Genomic DNA, 12,194 nt, shown 5'->3' with positions numbered 1-12,194 from the left:
GATGTAATCTTATCTGTTTATGAGGATATTCCCAGCACGTCTCTCTCTCTCTCTCTCTCTCTCTCTCTCTCTCTCTCTCTCTCTCTCTCCCACAGCATCCCATGGGTGTAGAGGATGCACGTGGATTATAAAACCCCTCCCATTGTTGGTCCCATCAGCATCAAACAGCCTGTTCTCAATGCCTTCATTGTCTGCCGGATGGATATATGAGTCATTAATCTCCCTGGAAAAAAAAAAAACTGGGATGCCAAGACGACATATTGCAGGTCTTATTCTTAGGTTGGAGTTCTGACCTAGGGATACGTTCATCGTTGGGCATACAGAGTGTCTAGTGGGGGCATAGTGAGGCTATGGCATAGCCGGGCTTGCAAAAAATAACCTGAGTTTTAAAATAGCTATGCCACCTCCCCGTACAGAAGTCTCCATTGGAGATATAAACTTTGACGCGTGCAGTGGTGTGTGTGTGTGTGTGTGTGTATGTGTGTGTGTGTGTGGGAGAAGTAGGCATGCATGTGATGATAGTGTGAGGCTGTGTGGGGAGACATGTGGCAATGTGATTTTAATATGAAGGAGTATGTGGCTATGTGAGGGTGACTGAGAATCTATGTTGTTATTCGTGGTAGTGAGGAAGGTTATGTGAATATATGATAGTAGAGTGAGGGAATGTGAGTCTATGTGACACTGGTATGAGAAAGTTGTGTGGCTGTGTGATTGTTTTGTATTAAGATACATAGCTATGCAATGGTGTTATGGAAGGGGTATGTTAATATGTAATAGTAGCACGCGTATGTGTGTGTGTGTGTAGTATATATTTATATCTATATCTATATATATATATATATATATATATATATATATATATATATATATATATATATATATATATATATATATATATATATATATATATATATATATATATATATATATATATATATATATATATATATATGCATATATGAAAGGTAAAATATAAGATTGTTATCCCTTCCTCGTAAGAACACAACAAGCTGAGACTGTTAACAAATTTTTCTCCTTGAAGACCAGCAAATGTCTTCCATAAGAGAGCAGCATTTCTGTCATAAATGGTGTTAACTCTTATTATGATTGACAGAACCTTTTACCCAAACGACCAGAGTTCCACATCACGAGTAATTTTAGCCCAGTTTTGTGGCCACTCGCTGCTTTTCTCCCGAGCTACATCCTTAAAAACCTTCACCTTTATTTTACCTCTAAACTGAGGCCAAAATTTGGTTAATATGAAGCAAAATGTCATCGGAGCAAATCTGACCTTTAGGATCAGGTATGATAGGGGCAGATTTTCCCCTGGGAGCCATAAAGGTGCTGTATTCTCCAGACGCCTTTGTGGGATTCCTTCATAGGCCATTAACGTGGAAGACCCACTCAAGTGTGACGTTTGGGTTACGGAGCCCCAGTGGTGTTCGGCGTGTGAAATGGTTCATTAACTCATATTAAGTCTTGTTGAAAGTTAGCTTAAGGGTGAGAGACGACATTATATGAACCAGAAACTAAAGGCTTCCACGAGGCAAACCTTTCTGATACTTATTTCGTCTTTTTTTTAGAATCTTACACGTATCTCTCTCTCTCTCTCTCTCTCTCTCTCTCTCTCTCTCTCTCTCTCTCTCTCTCTCTCTCTCTCTCTCTCTCTCTCTCTCTCTCTCTCTCTCTCTCTCTCTCAAATGAGGTTCAGAGACGCATGTCATGGGATTCTAAAGAGCCAGTTTCGGATGAATTCAAGTTGAATAACTTATCTGAAGACTCAGTAAACAAACCCAGCTGGATTATCATGCTTAAACTCACGTGAACGCCGAACAGGATATTCAGGAGATCCAAAAGAAAAAGAAAAGTGAACTCCGAAGGAATAAACTCAGGTGAATCCTTTAATGAACAAACGCAAATGAACCCTGGGTGAACAAACTCAGGTGAACTCCGAAAGAACAGTTTCAAATGAACCCCAAATGAACAAACCCAGTTGGATTTCGAGCGAGAAGATCAGGTTGACTCCTTATGACCAGACACAAGTAATTCCAAACATCCAAACTCCCGGTAAACAGACAGCTGACCTCGCATGAACCTGGCATTCGGGTGATCCTCTTATTAGTATACAACTAGCGTAAAATATCTGATAACTCGACAAAAACAAACCCCCACACAAAAAAAAATGATCAAAAGTAACGCATATAGATATATCGAAGTGAATTAAAGTGAACTGCAACGAAAAGGCATCTGCTAATCATTGTTTAAGCTTCACTTGATCAAACTTCAGCCATCTTGTCTCTTTATCCAGAAGAAAATAAAGGAGCCAAATTCTAAAAGCCTTTACAAATTAAGGAAATATTTACAAGAACAAGTATATAGAAATAGAGTATATTCAAATACCAAGAGCAGTAAATAGCTAAATTTGCAACCTGAGATGACCTGCTTTCATAAGACTACTAACATTTAAGTATCAGCCTCGGTTCTCGACCAGTTTACAGGCGCCATCACTAACTGTACCTTGCCTGATGACGTGGAGGCCAGGTAAAGAGACCATACTTGCTAATCATCAGAATCGAAGATAGAAGAAGCTTCTTAAAAGCAAGGATCCTCAGGTCTTCAGGTGAGACGTGTTAAACAAAGAAGTTCTCTGAGGGTCTTCCTTCCTCTTGTAGGTTACAGAGCACCTGATCCAGATGAGTAGGTCTCCACGACTTGCTTCCAGCCTGTTTTCCAGTGGCTGATCGAACTGACGTTACCCAAAGCACCAGAAACATCGTACAGGCGTGTACACAAGCATACAGATGTAAACACGTGTATGTTCATGTTTATAGAAAAAGACGTACATTTTTACACAGATATATAGAAATATGAAATAATGTGCACAAATATGCGCTTATCTACGTTGTGTGGTATTACATAAGCACCCACTGCATGCATTCACATAAATCCTATACACATAATCAAGCACACTTACAAGAATTTATCATTTTCATACTTCGATAAAAATTTCCATACATAAGAAATATAGATTATACACACATTCTTGTATATACATACGTCCTTACTTAAGTAAACCTATGTACGTCAGCATAGGCGATACTTCTGTGAAAACAGACGAAAGAATGAGTCGAATAAAAAGACGAGGTCAGAGATGACACTTCCTCGCACACGACCGTGGCAAAGCAAAGCAATCCTACGCACGACCCGGGCGAAGGCATTCAGCCCTCATTGTGGCGGCCTCACCTACACTTTATTGACACTGTAACTGATCCTGTGGACACAAGTGTCTTGGCCACACACTGTGGCAACATCGTCGTTCATCTGTCCGTCAAGTGGTGCTCCAAGAGGTCCGACTAACAATGAATGAGAGCGAGTGAGTTTACTTATATATGCAAGTGAGTTTACTTATATATTCATCTTCATACCTAGGTCATACCTATATTTCTTTATATACATCTACATGCCTACTGCATTTCAATGCGTCTATTGTAGCTATGTAATGAGTTTTTAATGCATATTTTCATTCGTGTTATTCTGTATGTCTGCAAATGTCTTAGGAAATGCGAAGTGTTTTGAGACTGCGAGGACAACCGTAGCATGTCGTATAGTTATTGGATGATGCAAACAAACACAAAAATTACTAATCTTAAGGAAAGTATATTTTTCGACGTCAACAGCATACTGCCATTGCACAGAAGTTGAGGGAGTGATAGTTTTATTTGCATACATCAAATTTTCCATGTTTCAAACCCTCACCCAGAATCCTTCAAATGCGTAAAGAGTCGAGGAATGAGGAAGAAAATGAGGTTATGGAAACTGCCCCACTTATGTACTCATAAGAGGATACCTTCCTCTAAATGAAGATATTCAGTTGTAGTCTCATCCAATTCATCCTATTTTCGTGATAATAGCTAAAGGTATAGAATTGAATGTGACTGAAAGACAGAAAAGCAAATAGATATATAATGAAGGTCATATACACACAAGGAGAAAATGCTTCTTGTGTCAGGACAGAGAGAGAGAGAGAGAGAGACAGACAGACAGACAGACAGACAGACAGACAGACAGACAGAGATGCCACATATATAGATATATGCCCACTATAATCAAAACTGCATACAGTGTTCTCAGAAGATGAGAATTTCATCTATAACTGTAAGAAAGTGTTTGTGAACTTCAAAGCTGAATGCATATAACGTTGCAAACAGAACTGAAGGGAAATGCGAATGAGAATGACATATGCAAAGTTTCCAACAAGAAAAATTAATTGTGCATGAACTTGCTTATGATATAAAGACTGTTTCCAAAACTGGTGTCTCTCACATCTCCCCAGTTTATTCTCTTAAGCAGTAAAAAGTATTTATCGTCTTGACATTTGCTGTAAACTTTGCTCCATTATTCATAAGCTCTCGCTGACGAGGCCTTATTTGTGGTGCTTGATGTTTTAGGGAAAGCAGGCACGTCTCTCTCCTCCTTCGTCTGGATGTGGCACATGTGTTATGAAGGGCTTGAGGAAGAGGTCAGAATTTTCTTCTTTTGAATCTAACAATGATGGTTACTGGTGTCCTATTACCTTATCATCCACTGAAGACGAAAGGAGACAAACTAGATAACCTTGAATCCATTTCCATCGTTCTTTGACGATGGTTTTCCCTTCATACGGTTCAAGACAACTGAAGATGTGGAGGGGGACGAAAAGAAAATGATCATTTCAGCAGTAGAAGGCACTTGGCTCTTTTTCAGATCTGGTGAAAATAATAATACGTCGCTGACACATTGTTTTCTGAACTCTGACATCAGATCTAAGTGGATAATGCTGCTAAGTATATGATGACAATTCATCAAAATTGATATATGATAATGTTAGGTTAAAACTGCAGATAAGGTGATGGCTTGAATGTCACTCAACAAGTTTGCATGATCAAGATGGAAGAACTGTGGGAACAGTATATTATATATATATATATATATATATATATATATATATATATATATATATATATATATATATATATATATATATATATATATATATATATATATATATATATATATAGCTAGTTGGTGGTTCAGAACTCGAGTCTTCACTGTATAACCAGTCGCTACACCTTGTCTTACGGCACCATACGGACCTCGGACACAATGTTGGCCATCGTGGGATTCATAGGAAGTCTCCAGCCACACACAGTCAGGCAAGCAGGTAAGCAGGCAGTCTTACTGAGATTCAGTCTAATCCTGGAACCATTCGTTTTCAGCCACCTTATACGTCTAATGATGTACCACACATCCTGACACATGGGCTTGGGATGACTTTGTTGTACCTGAGTTTCTGATGTGAATCTGTCGTCCCGCCACCGCAACCCCTAATGTGTTAATTGTCTTTTCACTCTTCGACCAATCACGTACTTTCTCATGTTCCGTCTAAGCCAATCATTTGCCCGCCCCTGACTTGCTACACAGTTGTGGTGGTACGATAAGCGAAGCAGGTTAACAACTTAGTTTGAGCTCCAACGCTGCTGGTTAACTTGTTATAGTGCATTATATTCTCTTTTTTCATGCTAAACTCTTCTATATCGTCATATTCACTTTCCGTGAACAGAATTTATAATTGTGATCGTATCTAGACATCTTAGATGCAAATTGAAATCAACTTTAAAAACCACGATCTGCCTCTGCTTCATTTACATAATTATGAATAAATTTAGTTATTTTCTTGCCGTCAGACTTATCAGAACTTGGACCTAATCCAAGCCAGCATACCACATGAGGAATATGCTTCGTTGTCAGCGAGGAACTTCTAATTATTATCAATACGGGATGCGCCCCCTGCAGGGAGCCAACATCACATGACCGAACATCGACTGACATGCGAGGTAACCGCAGGGTAAACAATGTGCATTTTTCCCCAGTATCCGTGTGGCGAGTGGCGAAAGCGGTGGTTGTTATGGCGCTGGTGGTGGTGTCGGCAGATGAAGGTTGGAAGGTGGCGGTGGTGGTGAACGGGAGGCAGTGGGAAAGATAGGTAACAGAGGACCTGATGATCTACGAGGAGGTTATTTGTTCCAGGGGAAAAGATGCAAAATTCCAGCTCCCATATCTCGGTAGATGGAGGCAAGATAAGTAGAGTAAGAAGTGAGAGATGACAAAAGAAGGATGAGAGATGGAGGCGATAGTGAGATGGAAGAATGGATATCGTGATGGTAGAGAGAGAGAGAGAGAGAGAGAGAGAGAGAGAGAGAGAGAGAGAGAGAGAGAGAGAGAGAGAGAGAGAGAAATTACAGGGGTTGATATCTAATGATTTATATGCATACACGACCATTAACTCATTGAGGAGGTAATGAGGCCCTGGAGATCGTAGCTCACTTTCCCCAATCAAAAAAGAAAAGAAAGAAAACACTCATGCATTGACAAGACCCTCATTAATCATAATTTTCTATATTACTCTTTCCACTGTCTTTTGTTATTCTGACGTTAATGCACTCCCTAATCCATCATATTCTTTTAACTCTCGTGACACTGAACAACACGGCCATCTGAGGAAAAATATATTGTCTTCTCGTAGGTAATCAATCAGTTCAAGACATCAGCGGAAGACCTCACTCCCCTCACATCCTCTCGTACCTGAATTCTCCTGCTGTTCCATCATCTCCTTTCACTCCCGTACTCTCAAGCTTTCGTATTTGCGTTTATATTCACTCTTAACTCAACCAGATTTCCTCTGAGCCCTCGTCTCTCCCAATCAAGTCTCCGATGATGTCTTTACAAATGTCCGTTTTCATCAACCATATCTGTACTGTATTACTCCCGTCATTACTCTTGTGAGCTGTATGGATGTGTCTCAGTCACTTGAACCTGAAGCTTCCCATAGTTTCCGTGTGGACACCCAGTCACACGAGGATTGGACGTTTGATAACTCTTGTCTTTGCTCAAACTGCAAAGCTGTGTCATTCCCCTCCCTTCCTTCGTCTTTCCTCTCTTCTTATAATCCGTCCACGTCTAAGGAGCTCAGATATTAATCTCTTAACGATCTCTCACACACCGGGTTCTCTTTCGTTCTCCCATCCTGCGAGGTTGACGCAGTTGGGGTGAGTAACTCAACGGGTCTTGTGTCGGCTCCTATGTGGAAAAAAAAGTTACGTCTCTCACAACCTCTCAGAATCATGCTCCCAACTCAGCCGCCTCCCGCCACCGCCCCCCAGCTGTTCTCACAGTGATGATCGCAGCCTCACACACACACACACACACACACACACACACACACACACACACACAAGAACCTCTCCCTCCAGCTGCTCTCTCTCTCTCTCTCTCTCTCTCTCTCTCTCTCTCTCTCTCTCTCTCTCTCTCTCTCTCTCTCTCTCTCTCTCTCTCTCTCTCTCTCACACACACACACACACCTCTGAAATCGTCCGACATCACACCCACGCCCTCGGACACCATCCCACCCGTCCAAATCTTCAACCACCCACCACCCACCATTCCGCACACAGCACACAGCCTGAATTACTACTCTGCGTATCTGACATCAAAGCAAGAGCGATGATATTATTGCGCCGAGGGAAAAAAATTCCACATTTATGAACCGATCAGTCTATAATAATCTTTATCTGAATTGTAAATCACTTCGTAATAAGCACCATCTCTCCGGGAAATACTGGAAATACTTTGAATTATACAGCATTCTTTGCTGTAATTACAGGAGTAGTGGCGGTAATTTTGCCAGAGCATCATCCACCGGAAGCATATTTCGCCCGGCATTTGCCCTGCAAACTCGTGTACCTGCAAAGGTGACGGATGACATCCTTAATATCGTCTGTTTCTATACGTAAGATAATTACATTTCCCGATTCGACACCGTCCAGCGGTTGCGAAAGGAGGTGTTCCCGTCCCACTGTGGTGCGTGGATTGCTGATAAATCTAAGGCCTTATGGCTGGCGTTGGAGTGGCGAGCCTTATTTACTGGCCATACCGCAGACCCACGAATGTCCTCTTGTACCGTAAGTCTTCCTGTTTATATATATATATATATATATATATATATATATATATATATATATATATATAGAGAGAGAGAGAGAGAGAGAGAGAGAGAGAGAGAGAGAGAGAGAGAGAGAGAGAGAGAGAGAGACATAATAGATAGATAGATAGATAGATATAGTATAGATAGATAGATATATAGATATAGATAGATAGATAGATAGATAGATAGATAGATAGGTAAGTAAATGGGTATAGTGTGTCTGTATCAGCAACAGTGTTACGCCAAGACACTCGCTCTCTCTCTCTCTCTCTCTCTCTCTCTCTCTCTCTCTCTCTCTCTCTGCTTGCAACAACTGGCAAACTGGTTTCCAGTTTTTCGTCGTGCAGGAGACGTGTTCATATATCTTCAAGATGTGAAAACTAATAGATGCTCGAACTGTAGCAAGAAGGAAAAAAGCTTCCAATACCTCAGGGCTTGGGGGTTGGTGGGGGAACTAGATTTATTCTTTTGTTAATTAATCTGCGCCTGATGGAAGGTGGCGCTTGTTTCTGCTAGCCTTTTGTTGATGTGTGTGTGTGTGTGTGTGTGTGTAACACAATCACTTATCCCCCTTCTCCATCGCAGCTTGAATGCAGCCAAATCTAAAAACCTAACATCGGTTTATACTACTGGAGAATCCTTTAGCAAAGTTCTCATGAAAAAAGGTGACCAAAAGTTGAACTTGATGAGCGGATCTTGATGGGTTCTTACACGAAAATTTATATCCTTGAAATCTGACTTTGAATGGACATCTATGAGTCCTTCCACGAAATTTTAAGTCCTTAGAATTTGCGTTTGACGAATGGATCTCAATGTGTCCTTAGACGAAAAATTTAGATCTCTAAAGTTTGAGCTTGATTGGCGGCAGCCATTGGGTTCTTCGAAGAAACTGTAGACCCTGACCAATAGAGGAAGCAGCAAAATGTCCAAATGAGACACTTAGAGGCGGTATTCCCGGATTAGCACGTCCTGAGTCGATCATATCTCTCTTCCCTTATGGCTGCACCACCTGGCTCACTCATCTACCTGGCTGACAAGTTCACCTGGCTGATTCGTCCACTTAACAGATTCATACACCTGGCTCATTCATCTACCTGGCTGACACGTTAGGCCTCCTGCCCGACCGTAACACACAGGCGTCACTCATTCGTGGTGTCTTTATCTCAGAAGCCTTTGTAACGTCACACAACACATACGCGATGATAACGTCATACCAACACTGGATTGATGAATAATTCGTACCATAAAAAGAAATTCGTAACTACCATCACACACACACACACACTGTCATTATTACCCAACCAACACGTCTGTCTTTCTCCCTCACCTTACTGTCGTTTCTCACCACCCACCTCTGTCCACCTGGGACCAACATGAGCGACCCCTGGCCTCTCACTCTCCCAGTAACACGACCCCGGTGGGCGACACCCAGTATGTTTTCGGCAAGTCTAGGTTACCAGTTCCTGTGAATATTATATTCCGTTTCGTCCATTATCATTCACACCAACCAACACCCTCCTCCCTCATTCCCTCCCTCTCTCTCTCTCTCCCTCCCTTCTCCACCCTCCCTCTTCCCCCTGAACAAACACCTACCACAAACAGGCTCAGGGTAATTTCAACTAATTCAAGATCCAATTTTCTGTAGGTCAAATACTCGAATCTTCGGTGAATTAACTCACCGTCCTTTCTTGCTTTGTCTTTTTTTTCTATAATGTTAACAAAACCAGAAAAAAAGAAAGAAATCTGTTTTCGTGGGTGGATATCTCCTCCTGAGAGCACTGGGCGGGCCGCTTGAGCCAACTTCGCATTGTCTGATGGACTTTGATTAGAATTAACGAACTTGATAATGCTTGATTCGCATATTCCTACCTGGCACGAGATTTTAACTGGAAGACCTGCACCTGAAGCTGATATTACCTTGTATTACGAGTTGCAGGCCTGAAAATTGCCATGTTTATAACTAAACACACCTATGATATATATATATATATATATATATATATATATATATATATATATATATATATATATATATATATATATATATATATATATATATATATAATGTGGCGTTCCACTTATGCAATTTTAGACTCCAGCATAATATATAATAAAAAGTAATTATCAAAGGATTTAATACCTTGCTGAGGCTCTATTCAACATTATTTGACGTCAGATCCTCCTTGTTTTAACCTAATACATGCTTAAACTACGTCTAGTTCCTTATAATGTCGGATCTTAGTCTTGAATATTCACATGTAGTTTTCATCTTCTTATTCAAGAGTTATGAAGGAAAACCGCATTTCCTCACTACTTTGAGTCCATGAAATCTTCCTGCTCTCCTACTACCCAGCTGCCTCTCACTCGGAAGCCAAAGGAGCACCATTGTTTCCCAGACAGACGCTGGTCTGTTGTGGGAACCGTCGCCACACAGCACCTCCCGGATCTCATGGTAATGTAAACGATCAAATTCTCGTGTCCAGTTTTGGCGAAGCGGAGAGGGCAACGAAGTAAAATGAAAGGAATAATCTCATACTTGTGAGAGGGGAGGAGGGGAAAATGAATCCCAGATGCAGAAGTTGTTGTGCAATCGCGATGTAGATTACGAAGACAGAGGTGGGGGGGTAACTTCTTGACTGATCTGTGTGAGGGAGTTTACGTCTTCATTTAGGTGAAGTTCCTTACTCCTGGGCCAAGTTTTTACCAGGTAGTACCTGCAAACGATAAGCTAAGAATATATATATATATTGGTGAATTAGAAAAAAAAAAACTTTATTAATGAAATAGATGATCTCAATGAAACTTCTTTTGAATGTAGTGTTGGCCAAACCTTAGCTAGTAGGATGATCAACACTTTTGCTGTCTCTTATCTCTTTTACTCTTTTCAAACTTGCTGTGATTAATTCCACTAGTTTATTTTTCTTTCATTATCATGATCAAAGCATCTACGATGACATCACCGTAGTTAATATAATGATGCCATTTTTTTTTAATTTCTTAACGGATTCATTTCTTAATTTCTTAACGGGTTCATGACCTCATGGATAGATAGCTGAAGTATTGTTTAGATATATGTGTGTGTAAGGCTGAGATACCACTTCGTGGATGCGGTCACCCTATTTGAAGAAAAAGCCCACCCATTAAATTTCTTCCTGAAGTAAAAAGCTAAAAAAGTTCTGAAAATTTTTGGAAACAACTTTGCTTCAAGCTCCTGGTGTTTATTCTTGGATGATAGATATATATAGATTTGCTGAGAAGGTAGCGAATACCTCTCCTTAGGTCATGATTATACATAGGTACACTTTAAAACACTAGGGCACTAGATAAATTGAATCTGTCACTCACAAAAAATCTAATATATCATAATGATTTTATTTTCATGTCATTCTTATGTGAGGACCTTGAAATCACATCATCTCAAAGATGATATCATTTTCGATCCACATGTAATTATGCAGCAGACACCTAGTTGACATAAAAGTAATTATCAGTCTTCATATTCTTCATCTTCATATTCTTCTTCTTCTTCTTCTTCTTCTTCTTCTTCTTCTTCTTCTTCTTCTTCTTCTTCTTCTTCTTCTTCTTCTTCTTCTTCTTCTTCTTCTTCTTCTTCTTCTTCTTCTTCTTCTTCTTCTACTTCTTCTTCTTCTTCTTGTTGTACGGCGAATCTCGTTTCATGTCTTAGAGACACTTACGTACTTTAATGCTGGCAGATAGATATAGAATTTGCATTAAATCTATAATCGTTTATTTGGAAATATAATTATATATATATATATATATATATATATATATATATATATATATATATATATATATATATATATATATATATATATATATATATATATTGTATATATAAGACATCATATAGCGGCATTATTCGTGTGCACCCAAGGCAAAGTACATTTCTCATGACATCAACTCGCAAGAAAGATTTAATCATGCATGTGATATAACTGAACAGATCCTGATATCAACTCGAGATAACAAGTAAATTCGTCTACTTATCAATTTCTTATACTTACTTAATGGTTAAGTATATATATATATATATATATATATATATATATATATATATATATATATATATATATATATATATATATATATATATATATATATATATATATATATATATATATATATATATATATATATATATATATATATA

Source organism: Panulirus ornatus, chromosome 69 (genome assembly GCF_036320965.1).
Source record: "Panulirus ornatus isolate Po-2019 chromosome 69, ASM3632096v1, whole genome shotgun sequence".
In the NCBI taxonomy this organism is placed as follows: domain Eukaryota; kingdom Metazoa; phylum Arthropoda; class Malacostraca; order Decapoda; family Palinuridae; genus Panulirus; species Panulirus ornatus.
The sequence above is the reverse complement of the archived record's forward strand: the minus strand, read 5'-3'. Positions refer to the sequence as shown.